The sequence below is a fragment of the Heterocephalus glaber genome, unplaced genomic scaffold (assembly GCF_053883595.1).
Source record: "Heterocephalus glaber isolate CG9 unplaced genomic scaffold, H.glaber_assembly_v1.0 deba00001452, whole genome shotgun sequence".
Lineage (NCBI taxonomy): Eukaryota > Metazoa > Chordata > Mammalia > Rodentia > Bathyergidae > Heterocephalus > Heterocephalus glaber.
In genome coordinates, this window is record NW_028258302.1 from 11385212 (window position 1) to 11407519 (window position 22308).

Sequence of the window (22308 nt, forward strand, 5' to 3'; positions counted from 1 at the left end):
TTAAAATGGTAAATATTATACTATGTATATTTTAATACAGCAAAAAGTACTCTATTTCTTGGATATTCTATTCTTGTGTATTTTCTTTGTATTTTTTCCTTCTGGATTAAATTGAGAAGCAGCTTGTCAAATTCCATAAAAGATGCCTTTGATATTTTCATTGGAATTGCATTAAATTTATAGATTACTTTGGAAGGAACTTACATCTTTACAGTCCTGAGTCTTCCCATCAAGGAACATGGAATGTCTCCCCCTTTACTCAGATCTCCTTTTATGACTTTCATAAAGTTGTATAATTTTATTCATGTCAGCTGATTCCTAGGTGTGCCGGTTTCAGCTCTCCCTGGGAATGGAACCTTATTAGCTTATAGTCTGGCCCCCCCCAGCCCCCCCTGAGCCAGCCTAACCTCCATTCTAGGTTTAAAGCCAGCTAACTTCCTCATTCAGTTCCCTGCCTCAAGCTCCACACCTTACCCCAGGTTTACACGCTGTTGCCTGGGGATAGGTGTGGGGTGGCTGAAGTCTCTATGACTTCTCACCTGCTGCCTAACTTGTGCTAAGAAATCTACTTCAGTCCATCAGTGTCAGTGAAGGGCCTTGGCACAGGCCTCTCCCCAGGGCAGCTCCTGGCATGACTGGCTCTAATAGCCACCTGGGACAGGAAGCACAAACAGCAGGAGTCAGATCAGAGCTTGAGGTTTGGCAGCAAAAGGGAGAGTCATTGAACTGAGTGCAGCCTTCAGGACCTTAGGTTTGTCATTGAAGGGGTCAGAAAGAGGGAGAAACTGAGACTCTGGAGAGCTGGGCTTATGTGCAACACTAAGCTGATGTAGCTAAAATGCCTTTTTTTGTGCTGCAGAGTGGACTGTGGCTTTGGAACCAAAAGACCCTGCTATTCACTAAATTAATTTTTCTCAGAAACCTGGTGTCCTCACCAGCAAATAAGGGTGACTTCTATGATATGTATAATTGCGTCTTTGTTCATCTCCCACTAGACTGCTAACTCCATGTGAGCAGAGACCATGCAGGCTGAGTTTATTCATGTGCAGAGCTTCTGTGAGCCCACCATGCTTCCAAAGGATTAGAGAAAGGCACCCTGGGCAGACATGGTTCTTCAAGTCCGCAGCTCGGCAAACAGGTGGGATCTGGGCCCCCACTTTCCCTGGGGATGGCATCCTGATGCATGAAGCACCTGCCCTGGTATTACACCCTGGTAAGCACATGCTGGGGCCAGGATGGTGCTCAAGAAATTCATCCACTAAATAGATGATTAGCTTTGGGGTTTCGAGAAATGAGTGAGATAATTTTTCTCCTTGAAAGAATCTCTCTTGAACTTAGAAGGAAGCCCTCTGCTTCCAGGTACAGAATAACATGGAACTTGCTTCATTTTATGTGTTTCTTCAGAGGGCAGGGATGGCATCTGTTAATGCCTGGGCTCAGAGCCCCACAGGAATGGAGCAATCTGGTGACCCAGTGGGATGATACCCCAATTGCATGAGGCCTGAAGCATCCATGAAGCATCCTCTCCAGGGGAGGTGAAAGCCTGACTTGGTAACAAAACCTTCAACAACCCAAGGAAGCAGGGAAGCCTGGCCAGGCTCTCTGAGGAGGGGAAAGATGTAGATGAGGAGGAGCCAGCCCGTGGGAAGAGCAGAGAAGGGCATTCTAGACCAAGGGCCAATGTGCAAAAGTCCTGAGGCTGCATGGAGGTTGCTTAGGCCCTTTAGGGAGTTGAACATGGGCCAGCGTGGCTGGCCCTGGATGCATTGCCTGCTAGAATTTTCAATTAGGGGCCATTTAGGAATTCCTGCATCATTCTCCCTGTGAACTTGGTGAGACTTGAATCAGTGAGACAGATCCACCGCATTTCTGTCTTCCTGACCCTGACATGGACTTCATCTCTTTGTACAGGGTTGACAAAATCATCCCATGAGACAGATAAGAACCCCAGCTCCACTATGTGTTGCCCATGGACTTTGCTGACACCTTCAAGCCTCTTTCTCCATCTTTCGAATGGGAATAAGAATAGTGACCTCGCTGAGTTGTTGGAAGATCCTGGCCTTGACAATAAAGGTAAATTGTATAAGAACAAAAGAAAGACCACTAAAAATTCCAGGAAAAACATAAGGAAGGAAATAAACAAGAATGCTACTTGACTCAGCAATGAAAAATATTCAGATGGTCACAATAATTCTTAAGCTCTTTGCTTTTCTTGTTATTTTGTGTTGGCAGGAACTTCTAATATGACACTGAACAGAAGTAGTGATAGTGGGCAGGCTGGCCTTGTCCCTGACTGTAGAGAACGATGCTGAGGTGCAACATTAAGTATGACTGCTAGTTAAGCCAATGTGGGAATGATGAAGCCTGAATCATCACAAAACCTCTGAACCTTTTATTTTTGCAACAAAATGGTCATTTTCATGCTTTAATCATTCCATGGCTACATGGCCTTGCAGTAAAGTCTAAGTCTTTGGAAAGTCTGGCATTTGAGCCCTCCCACTGTTTCTTAAACTCTGGTCTTCTGGGCTCACCCACTATCTTAATCATTTTTTTGTTGCTGGGACCCCATTCCTGACATCTGCCATTTAAAAGAGGAGAGGTTTATTTTGGTCCTACTTTCAGTCCATGGCCAGCTGGCTCCAAGGCAGAAATGACATAGGAGAAGGGCGCTACAGAGGAAGAGGTGCTTGTGTCATGGTGGCCAGGAAGCCGAGAGGGAGGGGAGCCAGGGAGGGAGACACACCTTCCATGTCACCTACCTGGGGGACATCCTGGATCTAAACCATGACACCAACTCATTCCAAACATTGGGACATTCCAGGTCACATCCTTGATGATACCCTAACTTTTTTTGGGCTGGGTCCTGGGGATTGAACCCAAGGTCTTATGAATGTTAGGCAAGTGGTCTACCACTGAGTTACATCCTAAGTCCTTTCTTTATTTTTTATTTTGAGACAGTGTCTTGATACATTATCTAAGCTGGCCTTGAACTTGTGATCATCCTGAGTAGCTGGGATGACAGATGTGTGTCACTATGCACAGTGATATGTTTTTTTCTTTTTTCTTTTCTCCTCCTTCTCTTTCTTCTTGTCCTCTTTTGTGGTACCTGAGATTGAAGCCAGGGCCTTTGCACTGAGCTATAACCTCAACCCTTTTTTATTTTGAGACAGGGTCTCATTATGTCACTACTTTCCCCAGCCTGGACTTGAACTTGCAATCCTCCTGTCTCAGCCTCCCATAGTGTGGGATTACAGGTGTGTGCCACTATACCTGGCTCCAGTGATAACTTCCGTGTTAGAATACCTGTTCAAGGCCTCTTGCCCCTATTTTGGCACATGCTCTTTCCTTGCTCTTCCTCTTATCAACTCTTCTTCTTTCATAGGCCAGCTCATCTCTTCTTCCCTCTCAACCTCTGGAGCATTTGGTATAAGACTATTCTTTTCTTTCTTTTTTGGTATCAGAGATCAAGCTCAGGGCCTCATGCTTGCCAGGCAGGCACTGCATCACTGAGCTACATCCCTGGCCCTGGTATAAGACTTTTATAGTCCCAGACACAGGGCTCAACACACACTTGGGTCTTTAATTATCTGTTGCACAAATACATCATGAATCTTTGACTAAAACTCTAGGTCACATAAGGAAAAAACATTGTTCTTCCAACAGAGCCAGACCGTGCTTTGCCTCAGCCTCTAAACTTCCCACACAAGCTCAAAAATTTGTCTTTTGATTTTATACTAAAACAACTGTTTGGCTGAAAATAAAATTCTTGACTCATACTGTCTTTCCTTGATAATTTTGTAGGTGTTTTTCTATTGTATGCTGGTACCAGAAGCTGCCAGGAAGAAGCCAGAGGCCAGCCTGATATTTTCCCCCTTGATTCATTTCTGTTTGTCTAGTTGCCAAAAGGATTCTTCTTAACATTACAAACTGATATATTTTTATTAGAATATATTTTGGTATTGATCAGTTTTCCTGGGTCTCATTAATGTTTCAATCAGTCTCCCATTTTTTCTAAAACATTTTCTTAAATTATGTCTTTAAATATGGGTTGGATGACATTGTTTTTCTTTACTTCTTCAGAGACTCCTTATGTGTATATGGTCTGTATTAGGCAGCTTTTCATTACTATAATGGAATACCTGATGCAGACTACTTTATAAGAAACAAAAGAGGGTTTTTTAGTTCACAGATCTGGAGGCACAAGGTCCAAACAGCATGGCACAAGTTCTGACAAGGTTCCCCTTAGGCTGTATGGCATCATGTTGGGAACACATATATACCTCTGCGTCCATGTAGTCTCTTTCTGTAAATCCACCAGGATTCAATCATGGGGACCCCACCCTCTTGACCTAAGCTAATCATTTTCCAATACCCCACCTCTAAACACCAGTCAGATTAAATTTCCACCGTCTTAGTACCATTAACATATAGCCCTGAGGATTAAACTCCTGTATGAATTTGGGTGAACTAACTATATTCAAACTATGGCATGGTCCCTATATGTCATTGTCTTTGTCCATTTTGTGTTGCTATAACAAAATACTGGAGGCTGGATACTTTATAAAGAAAAGGGGTTTACTTAGCTCACAGTTGTAGAGATTCAAGAGCATGGCCCTGGCACCTGCTCAGCTCTCTGGTGAAGACCTCATTGTAAATGAGATCTCAACTGTTGGAGTGTGTGCAAGCATGGTGAACTGTGTAAAAAGGTTTGGGGTTGGGGGCAGTGCCAGGCTCCCCTATGATGACCCCTTCTCCATAGGAACAAATCTTGCCCCATTATATCTACATTAATCCAAGGATGGTGCCCAGTCACCTAATTACCTCCTACCATGCCCCATCTTCTACCACCCCAACACTATCATGCTGGGACCAAGCCTTCAGCTCATGGGCCTCAAACCACACCCAAATCAGAGCAGTCATTTTGTTCTCTTGTTATTTAAACTTTAAAATTTTCCATTTCCTTTCCTCACTTTCCTCATTTCCATCTCCTCTGTCTCTTATTGTGTTTCCACCGTCTGTTTTACTTTGTGGTACTTTCACTTTGACTTTCATTTCTGTGATATGGTTATTTTCCTTCCGCTTTTTTCTGAACCCCGGTAGTTTATGTTTTACTTCCTTTAGTTATCTTGCTATTCTCTCCATGAGCTCTTTGATCTTTCCTCTGTGCTCTTGGTGTGAAGGAATAAATGCTTCGTTGAGGTTTTTTGTTTTATTTTTGCTTTGCTTTGTTTTTATTCTGGTAAGTGTTATTTTTGTTTGGCTGGTTCCTCTTTTTATTTTTTGTCTCGTCCTTGCCCTCTTTGTGTTCCTTGTATCTGTGTGCAGATCTTGAGGTGGTTCATTGTTGATCCCTAGTGTTCAAATGAAGCAAATTTTTGCTGGGCCAGCAGTTGGCAAAAGGTTGGTGCTGGGAGAGGCCAGAGCTGTTTTAGGATAGCAGAATTTATCTCATGGCTCTGGGCTGTGGATGAGTGCTTTTAGTCTTTCCTTCTGCACAGCTAATGAGCAGAGGGCTTTCACAACCCTCTCCTCTGCAAGCCTCAGGCGTCTCTGTGTGACTCCGAATTCAGCTTCAACTCCTCTGCTTCGTGAAACCCAAACAGGTCCAAGGTCCTGATACTGGCCTGTATCCTAGTGATCTATTTCTCTTGCAAGGACCCTTCCATCTTTTATTTTATTTGATTTTATTTTTCCCTTCCATCTTGATATCTTGCTCTGAGATGTAAATTCTCTTCTTCGTCTTTTGCTTTCCTTCATGGCTTCCCATTGTCTCCATCGTGGCTTCTCATCTCTTCCAGATGGGCCTCTGTTGACCTCTCTGGCCTCATTTTCAATGCACTCCACACTGCTCACAGTGACCTGTTCCATTTCATTTCCTGCTTCAGGGCTTTACTTATGTGCTCCCTCTTCCTTCTGCTCTTTGCTGGCTGACTCCTACCCATCCTCTAGAGTTCAGCTGAAAAAGTCATCTCCCCCAGGTGACCTCCCTGACTCCCCAGGGAGGCTCAGCAATGCTGCTGATTACTCCAAGATGCTGTTGCCTTCTTCCTGGTGGAAGCTCAGGACACATGGAGTTCTAATTCCATCCAGGGAGTAATGCTGGCCACTTCATCAGCCCACAAGACCATGTTTGGGATCAAAGCCCAATTCTCAGTTGACTTTTATTTTTCTGATACAGGGCTCACTATGTATTTCAGACTGGCCTTGAACTCACTGTGTAGCCCATGCTGGCCTCAAACTCATGGTGATCCTCCTGCCTCAGCCAGGACGTGCTAGGATTTCCAGTTGACTTTTTGAAATACTGACAATAGTCCTGGGATCCCCATAAGTTCCTGGGGCAGCCTTGTCTGAAAAAAGAGTCTTGGTAAGGACAGTGGAGGAAATAAATGCCAGATGCCTGTCTGTGGATTTTAAACCAATGAAGAGGAGCAGAAGATACACAAGGCAGTTTCCTGGTATTGTTTGGGCAAAACTATGTGCACTGGCCAGTGGCAGGGTGGAGCTGTGGCTCATGGAGCTTTCTGGAAGAACAGGGTCTAACTAAACTGCTTTTTAGAGTTTGCTTTGATATTTCTTTAAATTATGTTTTAAACGGGCTTGGGATGTAGGTCAGTGGTACAGTACTTGCCTAAAACGTGTGAGACTCTGGGTTCACTCCTCAGTCCCTACCCCTGAGTTTTAATTATGCAAATTACATTTAAAGGCAATGTATGAAAAGCAAGAAAAGCTACCTGGATTCCATTCATCTTAGACATCCGATGTGTTGGAAAGAGCACTGGACTTGGAGTCCAACATACCAGGATTGGCATCTTTCTCTGCCAATTACTGGCTGTGCCACCTTGGGCAGGTTTTATTGTCCCCTCTATGCCTTAGCTGCCTTATCTGTAGAGGCAAACAACCCTGACCTACTAGGGATTTGGGAGGAAGTGGGAAATTAAATGAGATGAAGTGTGTGAGAGCCCTAGGCATAGAGTCTGGCATATGGTGGGGCACTCAGTAGTTTCTCTTTTTTATCAAGGCAACTATGTTCATTTCCTCGTATTTCCTGCCAAGCTTTCATCAAGTGCTGATGAACATTTTGCACATTGTGATCATGCTTTAAATTTAACTTTGCAGTCTGCTTATAAACTTACAATACCGAGGCACTTGTTTCAACAGTTTCATAATTATTTAATGGTGGAACACCAAGCCATTGAACCAATATATCATTATTTATGTAACCATTCTTCTGTTCTTGGACACTTTTTAGTGTTATAAATAATTCTGTGTTGAATTCTGTGTTCTCTGTTATTGATGCTTTCATTTGTATCTCATTTGTATTTCTTCTGTGGAAGCTTGACTATTCTTCCATGTTTGTTTTGTTACACCTTGTTTATCCCAATGTGAAGTATGAACTCTACATTTCATTTGTTACATTTGTTTCCCCATGTACTGAATAAAAGGTGCTGCAAGCTAGGGGGTCTTTGTCTTTGCTGCCCAGAGCAGCACTGATCAGCCCCAAAGCTCAGCTTCTTCTCAGTCTCATTTGTCTACCTTTCCTGTAATTCGCCGTGTGCTGCCGTGGCTCACAGGAGACCAGGACTCACTGCAGAGGTTCTGGTAACGTCCCCTTCCCCTGTTCCCTACACATGTTGGCTTACAACTTCTATCTTCTCACTTGAATTGCCTGCTCATGACCTTTGTACAGATAGCTCTTAGCAACTCAGGTATTTTCTGTTGATGCGTGTGGAATCTATGCATAACATAGACATTAGCCATTTCCCCCTACTCCTGGGTACATTTTGATTTTAATCATTTTTCTGTCATACAGACTTAAAATGTTTTACATTTCCATCTTTGCATTTGTACTTACCATGATTGAGTTTATCCAACAAACATTGGTGAACATCCAGTCTATATGGCAGGTGCAGGAAGAGATACTGGGAGTAAGAGGCACCCCAATTCCTGATTTCCAGAAGGCCTGAGGTTGAGGAAACAGACCTGAAACTCATTGCACTGTTACCCTGTGACTCAGTTACTATTTTTATTTATTCCCATTTTGTAGATGGGGAGAACTAGCCTCAGAATGGTTACATGGCTTACCTAAGCTCCAACAGCTAGTAAGAGCTGAAGCCAATAGCATTTGATATTAACTAGTTTTTATTTATTTATTTATTTTTGATACCGGGAATTGAACTCGTGACCTTGCGCTTGCAAGGCAGGCAGTAGAACCACCGAGCTAAATCCCTGGCCCCAATAGCATTTGATATCAGGCAGTTGGACTTCAGAGCTGGCTTTCTTAGCCATCAACCAGCTCCCAAGTGCAAGAGTGTGACAGTGGTGACAGTGGTGGGTGGAGCTGTGCAATAAGAAAGGCCTCCAGGAGGAAGTGAATGCAAGCTGAGAACTGAAAGATGAAGACAGCTTCACCATCAAGCGAGTGCTGGTGGAGGAATTGGCATTCTGTATGGAAGGAACAGCTTCCTGAAGGCATAGAGATACAGGCCCTTGAGAGACTGTCATTTAGCCAGTAGCCTCAAAATACAGGTGACTCTATCATTACCCATGGGTTAGTCATCTCTGCATTCATCCCTGACACATGCTAGGTGCTGGGGAAACAATGGTGCATAAAACATTCAAAATACCTGCCTGCATGGTGTTTATTTTTTAATTGGGGGAGACAAGAAGGAAGACATACTGAACATTTGTCATTCTTTATTGTTCAACAGTTTTAAAATTCTTCCTACATTTTGGTTACTCCTGCTGACTTGAGTCTCTCCTTTCCAAAGCCAAACCAGCCTCCCTTGCAGCTAGAATGCTGTCAGTGACCTAGCTTCCTCCAACTGAGATACCAGTTGGGACCTGTGCAGTGTGTGCATGTAGCTGCCTTTGTTGCTGGCCTGGATGGGAGGCAAAGCAATGTGGCTCTGGCATCAGTGACAACAGCAGCTCTCTCACGAGTTCAACTGCACAGTGTGCATGTTGGAGAGGCTCCCAAAGCTGCATTTAGAGCCTGTTTCTCTAACATCTCCAATGAATTCTCTTCCTTCTTAAACTAGCCAGATTGGACTGTATGGTCTTCCAGCAAGAATATGAAGTATACAAACAAAGAAATGTATGGAATGAGGAAACTACTGTGTGAAAGGTTAAGAGCCTGCCTGGGTCAGGCAGTGGTATAGCTGGGATCCAAATTCAGGACAGTGAGACTACAGAGCCACTTATTCTCAACCCTGGTTGGATCCTGCCAGAGTGACAGTCCTGCCTGGTGGGATCAGTCCTTTGGGGGCTGCTCACATCCTCAGCTGATCACTCAGTCTTCTTTTATGCTCATCCTGAGCATAACATGGATTTCTTCTTTCCTTGTCAAGTGCACAGGCTGCAGGTGGCTGTGAAGAACTGCACCTGGTGCCTATGCCAAAGCTCTTGACCTCTTACTGGGACTTCTGTACTTTCCTCCCTCCTTGAGGCATGTAGTGAGATGGGATTGTGTGTTTGTATAAATGTTATTGTCCTGTAATTCTGTATCCATTGCAGGGTCAGAAATGAGTGAGGGGCTGGGGACTGGAGTCTGATGTGCCTGTCCCAGGAAGAAGGGATGGGTAGAGACAACTGAAGGCTGTGGTCCTGAGGTTGGAGCTGTCTGGTCCCAGCTTGTCCTCCTCAGTACCCCTGGGAGCCAGATTTATGCCCTTTCACATCACCATGAAGATTAGCTGCAGAAAGGAAAACAGGGGCTTCTGGCCACAATTCAGGATCTGCTTTAATTAAATCACCATCTTGTCCTGGGAGACAAAACAACTTGCCAGGAGCACCGAGCCAATGGCAGGGAATTCGATTGAAACGAAGTGGTTTATCCACTGGCGGGGCCAGTGTGTTAGTGGCCAAGATGCAAGGTGTTTTTCTGTTGGATATTTTTCTCTGCATTTTCCAAGACTAGTGGATCAATAGCTACAAGCAGCTAAAATAAATTTCTGTCTCTGCTCCCTGTGCTCTCGGATGGAGAGATGAACTGCTGGTTAGGTCAGGTTCCCTTCAGGAGTTGCTGCTGTCAGTGGCTGCAGCCCACAGCCTCCCTGAATCTTCACAGCAGCTTTGTTTGTCAAGGATACTGAACTTATTTCAGGGATTCGGAAACTGAGACTCAGAGAGCCTGGCTGGGACATAATCAGCCAGAGTCCCAGAGCTGGTGAATGGCCTCAGGGCCTCTGCGAGTATCCCTTGTCTGCTATTACAAACAATGTTATTAACGTTGTCAGTGTCCCAGGCTGGGGAGTAGTAATAATCCTCAGGGGAGCAGATTGCCTGCCCAAGGTCACACAGCTAGTGCATGGCAGAGCTGGGACAGAAGCCAGAGTGTGGATTGCATTGTCCTAGCCCTGAGAGCTCATCTGCCTGGACATCAATGGGAGAGAGGCCGGAAAAGTCGAGATCTGTGTGTCTCTGAGAGGTCCCTGGAGGGAGAAGCAGGTTCCTTCCTCATCCCAGGACCAAGGGCATCAATTTCCCATTCTGGAAGGACCTGCTCCCAAGGCTGTGGCTCTATTTTTAGCTTTGAGTCCATCAATAATTGGAGCCTGGCAGAGCAGGCAACTCCTGGCTGTCTGATATTAAGAAGAGAGAAAGGGATCATTTATTAAGCACTTTTTGTGTGCAAGGCATTACGTGGAGTGCTTCACATGGTTTATCTGCATCAGTCTTCACAATATTCCTATAAAGTAGCTGCTATAATCACCATCATTTTATAAATAAGGAAAATGAAGCTCAAAGAGTTTAGAGCACTTGCTTGAGGTCACACAGCTGTTAAGCTGCAGAGCTGCAGAATCATGATCTAAATGAAGATCCCATTCAGGTCTGCGGGCCTCCAAGTCTGTGTCCTGTCTTCCTTACCACACACTCTAAAAAATCATGACTCTGACCCCTGAACAGCCTGGTTGGTGAGGGGTTGGGGTAGCCCAGACAGCACACAAGTCTAGGAAGGTGCTGCCACACAGGAGGGAAGTAGTAGCTCCAGCTATCTGGCTGGGAAATGTCTCACTGAGGCAGAAGCCTGAGCCTTGGAGTCCCCAGATGGAGGAAGGCTGGAGGGGCATGGCAGGAGGAAGGGACAGCACAGGCAAAGGCAAGGAGGTGGGACATGCAAGGCCCATTGGGGAACAGTGAATAGTCTAGTGGGATTTGAGAGACAAGAAAGATGAGGCTGGGGCATAGATCAGGAGAAGCTTCCAAAAGATCATAAATCCAAAGGAGTTTCTAAATTGTGGAAAGATTGTGAACAAAAGAGCCAGTGTTTGAGCTTTTGAGTGAATGGATTTGAAGGAGAGACTGAGGAGAAGTTTAGCTTGCAGCTAGTCATAAGACAGCCATTGATGAAGCACCTACCATGTGCGTTGGGCACCATGTTAGGTGCTTTTCAGAAGCTACCAATTGATACCTGTAGCAGGTGCTCATCCAATTGGTAGCTATTTGGAGGGTATAATTGTCCCTCCTTTGCAGATGAGGAAGTTAATGCTTTGCGTGATCAAATGACTGGAGTCTGAGCCTGGCTGAGTCCGGGTGGGGGAGTGTGTAATAGAAAATCTCAGGCAACAGGACATTTATCTGAAGTCCAGGAATGCAGAAAATAAGATAGGTTTCAAAGGCAATGGAGAGTGCTCGCTTCAGCAGCACATATACAAAGGCAATTGAGAGGCAGAGTTTGTTCTGTTTTATCCTTTAAATAAGTTCATTCACACACTCAGAGGGTGGCAGTTTCATCACTCTGGTTACGAAGCTTTTCTGGGGCCTAGCTGGAGGATGGACTCCAGCAGGGGAAAGGGCACTGTTTCTGAGGGCAGTGGCTGGGGGAGGCGGTAAAGGGAAGGGTTGAAAGTCCACAGTGCCCAGCAACTCTGTGATCCAGTACCAAAAGGTTGGGGGTCAGAAGGAAAGGGTCAGTCTTAGTCTCAACTGCATTCACAACTGACACTGGGGGGTCAAAGGTTTCCAAGGAGGCAGGAAATACACCACACACACAACACACACACACTGCCGGATATGTGTCAAAATGTCAGAGATACAGGAGCCAACTAAAAGAATGCCCAATGGCCAAATCTGGAATTGTCTGAGCAATAAAATAAATTACCATTAGATTATAATTTAAGCATAAAATAAGCATCCATGATTTCATACTGATATAAATGACTGAATAAATGGGGAATAAATGATTAAGAAGGGACAGATCCCCCATGCAAAATTCCAAATAATTTATGTAGATTCTTCAATCGAAAGGAGGGGGTGCATAAATCCCCACTGCTTTAAGTGTGGTCTGTGGACAATAACTTCTTCCCAAAGAGTTCCATATGGAAAGTGCTGTGGGTGGGGGATGAGCAACCCTTACAGTGGAGAAACCTGACCAACATTATCTCAGCCAGGTGATCCAAGTGGGCACCGACAGTAATGTCATGTTGATATCATGTGCGTCCATCAGCAGCTTTTGTCAGGGTGTCAGCAGCACCTGGCAGCCTCAGAAAAGAGCCACTTGTCATAGGCACAAGCATATCCACCTGCAGCACCCACAGCTCTAGTTTTCTACCTGCAGTGTCAGTCCCTTCCCCTGTAGGATGAGGATCACAAGCTGAGGAGCATCTGGCCATCTTTTCAGCTGCTTGGAGTCCAGAGGCTCAAGGAATCTGGTTCCTGCAGCTGTAGCCCAGGACAAAAAAGTACAGCCACATTGCAAGTGGCATCTCTGGAAGGCTCTACAGAAGTCAGTGTCCAGCAGATGTGACAGCGATCTGCACCTTCAGGGCTGGCAGTATCCACTGGCAAAAGGCATGACCCTGAGTGCAAAGGAGCAATAGTGTCTACAGGAGTCTCCAAAGGTCAGAGGGATAGTGGCACCTGCAGTGTCTATCTTTTGGGGCGACTGAACCTGAGGACATGGAACTGTGCTCCAGAGCTTCTTGCCTGGAGCTTCAAACTTCTGCTTTTGGTTTTTCCAGTTCATGAGGTTGGTGACAACACATGTGTCCTTCAGCCCAAGAGGGACCTGGGAAGCATCTCCATCCTCTCTGTCCTTGGTTCCTTCCCATTTGGGTATAACTCAGTTCTCCCTTTCCTGGAAATAACCTTTCCATGGCCCTACAGCCTTCTCCAACCCTCTTTCTCAGTCTCTTCTGTGGCTCCCTGTTGTCCTTATCCTTGAAGTTTTACCCCCACCCAGTCACTTCCCCCAGAGTCACCCATAACCTGGGGCTTCACAATGGTTCCTTTCTTAGTCATAGTTCCAGGCTCTTCTGTAGCAATTGATACTCCACAGAAATTACTTGAAAAAGTAAAATTTATTTCTATTTATGAATTTAAAGGAAATGCGGAAAAAATATATGCTTACTGCAGGAAAGGAGAGAGAGAGAGAGAGAGAGAGAGAGAGAGAGAGAGAGAGAGAGAGAGAGAGAGAGAGAAGAAAAAGAAAGAAGCAACCAAGAGTCAAAAATTGGTCATTACAGAGCCTGACAATACCATGTGTCCCAGAGGATATGGATTCATAGGTCTTCTCTACACGGCTGAGGGGAGCATAAATTGGCACAACTACTCAGGAACAGCTGTGCATTAGTAAATTGATCATCCATTTATCCTATGACCTCTGGTGCCAGTGTCACCTCCTCTCAGCTCTCCTGTGGTTTAAGCCACAGGTGCAGCTCTCCTGACCCCACCGGTTCCACCTCAGCACAAGCTGCACATTTCTTTGGGACTGAGGGTGGGAATTCAACCCAAGCCCACCCAGGAAGTGTGGACAAGTCAGCATTCCAGGGATCTGCTTGTCTAATGGAGCTCAGATAAAGACCCTGGTTGTCTGTCCTTCAGGCCCCCAATTCTGGTACTCAAATCCCCCTCCTCCCCAGACTTGACTTTGATCTCTTCCCTCTCTCACTCTCCCTGCTACTTCACTCCTGCTTCCTGTGATGACTCCTCAGATAAACTATCTGCATCTTCATCTTCATCTCCAGCTCTGCTCTAGGGGGACCCAAACTAAGCCAAATGGGATCCATCAATTTCATTCCTATCTCTGTATACAAGAAACCCTTATCACACACATCAGGAGACTAGAATGTTCCTATCAGCACAAAACCTGGAAATAATCCAGACAACCCTAAAGAAAATGGACACATAAATTCTAGAGTAACATACAATGGAATATTGTACAACAGTCAGAAGGAATGCAATGTGGCAATATGGATGGAATTTATCAATCAGATTTTGAGTGATGAAAGTAAATCCCATGTAGTCAACATAGTACCTTTAAATGAAAGCTGCATAATAGTAAAACATATATCTGTTCTTTTGGGAAACAGAGATAGAAATTATAAAACTACATGAGAAGGAAAGCAAAAGATCAGTGAACACAGGATTCAAATTAGGGGTCAGTTTCGGTGAATAAAAGTGAGAAGGGTCATTTTAGTAGATATAAGTTCTTATCGGTATTTTATTTTTAATCCTGGGCAGTGGTTCCATGGATATTTTTTATATTATTAAGACAAATACATAAATACATACATTAATAAACAATTTAAGGAAGGTCTTGTATGGGTCAACACTGAGAATGTGTACTATAGACCCAAAGATTGTGATAAATCTAATTAATCCTATGTACTTTCAGTCTAATAAAAAATGAAAAGTGAAAAATTAATAAAATCACAAAGAAAAAATAAAAATTACTACCTAGAGATAACTCCAAACTATCAAAAAAATTTTTTTTGTACTGGGGATCGAACTCAGGACCTTGCACTTGCGAGGCAGGTGGCAGCACCACTGAGCTAAATCCCCAGCCCCAAACTATCAAATTTAATGAATGCCTTATAAATTTTTCTATGAATAAATGTCTGCATGTATTGTTTGTAAAATGGAGGTGATACTATGCACAGCTTTTATAAACTTACAAGAAAGCTCAAGTCGTATGTATTCTTTGTAGAGCAAGAAAAAAATACAGAAAAGCCAAAAAGAGGGAAAGAAGCAACTGTTAGCATTTTGGTGCATTTCCTTCCATTCCTTTCCTATGCTTAAAATCACAGTGTGACACTTTGAAATATCCTTTGAAAACATTACCTCTCTCCATTTTAAAACTCTTAAAATAGAAACTGCAGTGGAGAAGACTGGAAAAACACTCTCCTCTAAGTGGCGAAGGTTAATATTGCCTGAAACTGTCACATGCCCCCAGAGGATGTGACAGAAAGCACTTCCCCTCTGTGGTATTTTTTCTAAAAACCCCTAAGATCAGTTTAATCAGGAGGGGAAAAAATCAGAGAAACCCCAGTTGAGAGACACTACAAAACACCTAACTTGTCCTCCTCAAAACTGTCAAGGTCATGAAAAAACAAGGAATGATTGAGGTTGTTCAGACCAAGGAGGCTAAGGAAAGGGGATAGCTAAGATAATCATGGTGCCCTTGCCCTGGAGCCTGAATAGAAAGGGGACATGAAGGGGAAACTGAAATTCAAGTCAAGACTGGAGCTGAATGGATAGTCATGTACAAGTGTTGGTTTCTTAATTGTGACAAATGTACCATGGAAATATAAGATGTTAGCAATGGGGAAAGGTATGTAAGGGGTATATGGAACTTCTTATACATATTTGCAAACATTTTGTGAGCCTAAAATTATTTCAAAATAAGTGATTTATTAGGGAAAACACTTTCCTTGGGTTCCATGAGGCTTTGCCATTGTTCCCTACCTTTCTGCCTCTGTGTGTGTGTGTGTGTGTGTGTGTGTGTGTATTTGCTGAATGATAGTCACCACTTAGGCACTATGAATAGAGTAGCCCAAAAGATACTATGGTTTAGATAAAAAAGTTCCCCTCAAAGTCTCATGTGCTCAGCAGTGGGGCTTTTGGAAGGTGATTAGATCATAGGGTCACTAGTTTCACTAATGGATTCATCTATTAATGAGTCTATAGCCGAATGTGCAAGTAGGAGGGAAGAAGAGTGATAGGAGGATGCAGGTCCCTGGGGGTGAACTTTTGTCTCTGGCTCCTCCTTTTCCCCCTGGCTCTTCCCCTGCTCTCTGCTTCCCATCTGGCATGAAGCAAGCCGATTTCCTCTGCCAGGCCCTTCTGCCATGATGTTTCTACCTGGAGTCAGCTAACCGTGGACTGAAACCTCTAAAACCATGAGCTGAAATAAACCTTTCCTCCTTTAACTTGTGTATGTCAGGTACTTTATCCTGGACAGGGAGAGATGACTAAGACACAGGGTCTGTCTGGTTTCTGCTTTTATGGGAATAAAGTCAAGAGCAGAGACTTGGAATGGAGTTGGACTTGAGGTTGGACATTAGCTCTGCTTCTCCCCAGCAGCCTGAACCCAGGCAAGTCACCTATTTGAACCTCAGCTTTCCTCCTCTGCAGAAAGCGAACTGTGATGTGGACCTTAGCGCGTTGATATGAAGATTAAATGAGACAATATATAAAAAAGTCCAGACTCAGAGTAAATGTTCGCTAAATATTTACTAAAGAAACTACCTGATACTTGGATCAGGTCTGTAGCCTCCCACACACACTATCTCTAGCTTTGCCTTTTCCATGGAAGGAGATTAATGCAAGAAGCAATTGAGAGCAAAATAAGAGATAAATCCTGGTGATAAACAAAATAAATATTAACTGCCAAAAATTAAAGGATAATTCAATGTCAGCTAAAACAAAGGAAAAAGGCAAAACTGAAATAACAAAGGGGTACAGTGAATGTCTGGAGGATAGGAAATGAAAGCATGCTAAGGGAATTGTCTTACGAGAAGAACAAAAATGACAATTTTAACTTTCTTGGAGAAATATAGATTAAAAATACATAGGTTATAAAGGTAAGGGTAACTGTTAAAATTAAAAATAAGGAAACATAACTTACAACTTGGTCCCCCAAATAAAGGGGATTGGTATAAATCGATAGATCTGAAGAAGGTAAAAAGGAGCACAAAGGAAGGGGAGAAAATTTGCCATAAGAAGAAAGTGTGAAAACTAATGGCAAAACATGCCCAGGTACATCAGTGGTCACAATAGGAATCGGCTACACACACAGATGGAAGGGTGAGAGGCTCTGGTTGGATTTCTAACATCTGTCTACAGTATATGCCATTTACCAGAGACCCAGTGAGAAGCAAAATTATACATAATAGCTCAAAAATAAAAGGACAACATTTATATAAGGTAAATACTGACCAAAAGGAAACAGTGTGCCAATGTTCACATCATAAAAACTAAAATTAAAGAACAGGAACAAGAAGGAAAAGTAATATTTGGCAGAAGAAAATGACAATTTACAAAAAAAGATATAGTAATTTATGAGTTTGAACGCTTCTAAAAAGGTGCTTTGAGATATATAAAGCATGAATTTATAGACATAAAGGAAAAAAATGGACAAGTCGACAATCATAATGTGAGATTTAAAAGCACACCCCTGAATGCCTGCCACCATGGCTGGAGCTCTGCAGAGTGGCAGCATTGAGGAGAAAAGAGACCAAGCCTGTGATAACCTGTCTCAAAATCCTCCTCATTCACTCCTCCAGCTTCTGAATCACTGGACTGATTTGGTTGGCTGTTGTAATCTGGGGGAAACTTACCCTGGGCACCTATGTCTCCCTTATTGCTGAAAACTCCACAAATGTTCCTTCCGTGCTCATCAGAATTGGCATCACTGTTGTATTTGGCCTGCTTGGGTGCTTGGCTATGTGCCGTGGTAGCTAAACCTGTATGCGCCATTCCTGTCCCTGGAGTCCCTGGCTGAGCTCAAAGCTGGCATTTCAGGGCTTGTGTTCCATCATGAGATCAAGGGCACCCTGCTCAGGACTTACATGGATGCCATGCAGAACTACAAGGGCAAGGAGCCAGCAGTGGGCCACATGTGAGCAGCCTGAGCTGAACTACACCAACTGGAGGACCAGGCTCTACTTCCTGGAGCATGGCCCTCCCCCACCAGGTTATGCATGCACAAAAACAGTTATAATGTCCAGAATCTACACAATCTGACTATGGCTGCCACCAAAGTTAACTAAAAGGGTCCAGATTCAGAGACATGGGAATCAATGGTGTAAGATGTCTTTCAAGAATGATGGAAAAAAAGAGGCCTGTCTTAGAAAGGAACCGCAGAGATCTCTGAAAAGACTTCCACACAGTGTGTGAGCACAGTGCATAATAGCCCTGCTCCCAGTACCCACCCCCACTTCGTACGCAAGATACACTTCTACCCAGTCTCTGCCCCACCTTTCAGCCCACACCCTGTGCCATCTTGGGAAGCTGAATTGTGCCAAAGGGTAGCCAGGTTCCCCGGGGTTGTGCGTGTGCCAGCTCCTGCAGTGTCCTGGGTCCAACTGCAGCTAAAGTAGGTGACAGGTTATCACACTGTCACTAGTCCCTGCGCTCTTCATGTGGTATGGCGTCCTCCTGTTTGCCCCCCTTGTGGTGGATAAATGCCTCACACCTTTACATAGCTAAGCGGAAGATACTTACATTTCTTTTGGCCTAATTGCATTTGGTTTGGTTTTCTCTTCAAAGGCTCTTTCTTACCTTCTTTAGGCAGCCGAGGACACGTAAAGAAACATATCAGTAATTGTTCATGAGGGACAAAAGCGCACATCATGTGTGATGGAAATTGTTGTTGAGGATTAGGAGGCCTCCTTTCTCATTATTGTTCTGTGCCCAGGTTATATAAAAACAGTTTGGTGCATCTCTGCCTCTCAGTTGAACCCTGTATAATCCTGTTACAAACCTGTGTTGGCCACGAAGGCCATGATATTATTTTTGGTCTTCCCTAGTAAACTGCTATTGTGTTATTTTGCTTCTTTCTGTCTTTTGTATGTGTGTGTGTGTGTGTGTGTGTGTGTGTGGCATTGACATGACAGACTTGAAGACCTCATTAGATCAATTTAAAAATGAGTATGAATTGGGGAGAAAGTTCAAATATTTTTTAGAGACCTTCAAAAATAATACCTCTGTCTAGCATGGCAACAAAATGCATTGACATTGTGAACATTTGTGATGTATGTATTAATAAATAGAGCAATTACAAAAAATAAAAACATACCACTGAGAATTGATAGTTCAAGTAGATGGAAAATAGTTTATAATACCAGAGACTACCGAAGAGTGTCTCACTCACATCCATTCGCCATCCTCCAGTGAGGAGGGGTAGTGGAAGCTATTTCCCAGGTTCCCAGAGACTCAAGGTTGTAGCTGTGGATTCGCTTCCCCCACTTAGTGCCCCTGGCCAAGATCTGAAGGGCAGATGTGCGGGGAGACCGCTGTTATTTTCCTTAGGTTGTTACTGGTCCCTAGCACAATCCAGAGCATCCGATTTTTAGCATCAAGGTCTGGTCCTCAGGGTTGTGTGTGGAGTAGTGGCGCGTGTCTGTACCTTTGTGTTGTCACCACCACCGTGTATTTTAAGCATAATTTCAGCAGCAGCTTCCACAGGCCTCGCCCAGAGTCCACTTCTGCACCTCAGTGTTCACTCCTGCTTTTGGAAATACTCAGTGCCCTCTATTAAATCCCATTCTGCTTAGAATACCTGGAATTGTTTCTTTTTTCTGTATTGAACACTGATTACTATAGATTCAAGTTACTGTTGATTACTGCAAATTTGAAAAACATAATATAAAGCTCAAGTTAATATAGAGAGCAAGAAAAGCTTACAACATGAAACTGATAGTTTACATTATTTTCCAAGCACGCAACAAACAGTAACAATGACTGACAATATATCGAATCACAAATACTTCTGAAAAATCTTACATACTTCTTAAAAATCAACATTATATATATAGACCCTTTTTATCTAATCATTATTAAATTTTAAAATTTAAATTTAAAAATTTATCTGAAAGTTAAACACACACAAACTTCTAAATTATCCAGGGATTATAAAGTAAATTATGTTGAAAATTATAAAATATTTATAGTTGAATGACAATAAGAGCATTTCCATTATTGTTCGAGGCTTATAGGATAGCTGAAGAAGTACTTAGAGAAGAATCTATAGCATTAAGATAATTAATTATAAATGAGAAGGAGTTTTCTAAACAAGCTGATATTTCACTCAGGTCAAGAAAGAATTAAAATAACAAGAGTAAACCAAAGGAAGTAGAAGAAGTAAATGAGAAAGGTAAGAACAGAAGATAATGAAACAGAAAATGTAACGACAACAATAAAAGAGATTAAAAAAGCAAAAAAACCCTAACCCCAAGAGCGAGAGAGAGAGAGAGAGAGAGAGAGAGAGAGAGGAAGCATGCATAAGTGAATAATGCTAGGAATTACAAGGGGGGATATAACTTTGATATAATAGAGGTTGTGTGTTTGTTTTTGGTTTTTTTTGAGACAGGGTCTCGCTCTGTAGTCAGACCGGCCTAGAACTCTATGTAGCACAGGTGATTTTGAATTTGTGATCCTCCTGCCTCAGCCTCTCCAGTGCTTGGATTACAGGCATGCACCACCATGCCTGGGACCTAGGGATGCAGCACAGATGCTGTCATGAGTCATCAGAACAAATAGCTGACAACTGGGTGAATGGCACTGGGCTAAAATCTGGGAAAATACTTCCTTTGATTATTTCTTATGACTAGAAGATTTAGAGTACTATATCAAGAGAGAGAGGGACTGGACAGAGGGATTGGCTGGGTTCTATCTTTTCTTGTGGTGTTGGGGATTGAACCCAGGGCCTTGCTAGACAAATATTCTACGACTGAGCCACATCCCCAGCCCTTGGCTGGGTTCCAAAGCCAATACTTACTAACCTTAGACAAGTTATTTAATTTCTCTGTGCCAATTTTCTCATCTGTAAGATAAGGATAATAATGAGGTATTGGCCTCATAGACTTGGTGTGAGAATTTAAGCACATAAACGAATATAGGCAAATACAAGTAAAGCATTTAGAACAGCTCCTGGCCCGAAGCATCACCTCGTAAAGTATTAGCTATTACTGTCCTTTTATCTCCACACCAGGTGAAATGACACTAATAACTCCCCCTTTCTTGCCCAGGTGTCGGGGATTCCATGGTCCAAATGGGCCAGAATGGCTCAGTTCACTGGGTCTTAGCTGGGTCATGGGTCTGCCCTGGGACCAGAACATCCCATAGTGGACGGTCTTCCCACTAAAACAATGATTTCCTCTGAGCAGTAATTACAGTCAAATCTCAACTCTTACCTCATTTGTGATCCTGACAGCCAGATCATGACAGTTTCAGGCATGGATTATCCAACAGTGCCTTATTTATTCTGTAATAAACTCTAGTTTTTAGAATGGCTTTTATATTTACAGGAAAAAAATGTGAAGATGAATGGGAAAAGTTTCCATACACTCTACACTCAGTTTTCCTTATTAGTATTATCTTACTTTAAAACATTTCAACATTAAATTGAGATACATCCGTATTGGTCTAGTTCAACCAGGCCAATGGCAGTGCACTGTTCCATCGACCCGGGGGGTTCTCATGGCCTCACAGGCACAGGGTTACTGCTGGGAATTCTGTTCCTACCTCCCTCGGGCAAGCCAGATCCTGGGGTCCACAGTGAAAGTATTCCTAGAATCCTAATGCTGTGCAAGTCATTTGGTTTTCAGTGTTAGGAATCAAACTACAGGGCAGCTATGGCAACCTGAACTAATAGGGTAGAAAAAATGCTATAAACCTTGCCGATGCAAAAGTCAAAGGAAATTATTCATTTCACACCTGGGAGAATCAACAGATCAAGCTAAAGAAGAAACACGTAAGATTATTCTAAGTGATAACAGTAATCACTGAAAAACTAGAAATATAAATATAAAAAAGAGAAAAACTGGAAAGAGAAAGGGGGAAAGGGTGGTTAATAAAATCATCTCAGAAGTCGATACCGTTAAAAAGTATAAACCAAAGAAATATGAGTATAGTAGTCAGTTATGAAATCAAGCAAACTAACGGGACAAAGGACACTGTTAAAAAGCAGTTGTTTCCCAGAGTCGGAGGGTTGAGAAATAAGAGGAAATTTAAAAGTTTTTATTTCTAATCTTTCTAATTAGGTTTGATGTGTATTTCCATCCACATGAATTATATTTGAAATAAAAATAATATTAAAAGAAATTAGACAAAAAAATCTAGGTTTGATTATGACTTTCCCCTAGGGGCTCAGGCAGCTCTCCCACCCCGCGTCCGCCTCCACCGCCGCCGCCACCGCCACCAACCACCACCACTGCCACCGCCATAGGATCCAGTTTAACCTCTCAGGCATTCAAGGCCCCTTGCCAGCGAGTACCAGATTCCGGAGTGATTGGCACCTCCTCCGGGAAGCCCCCGCGATGGCTAGAGCGCCCTCTGCTGGGAACGGAAAGTTAGCACCCCAAGAGA

The 22308-nt window shown here is 43.3% G+C and overlaps 1 pseudogene; it reads left to right on the top strand.

Annotated features, from left to right (window-relative positions):
• Window positions 1–16969: 16969 nt before the first annotated feature.
• On the top strand, window positions 16970–18007 carry LOC101706137 (tetraspanin-7 pseudogene; annotated as a pseudogene).
• Window positions 18008–22308: the final 4301 nt, after the last annotated feature.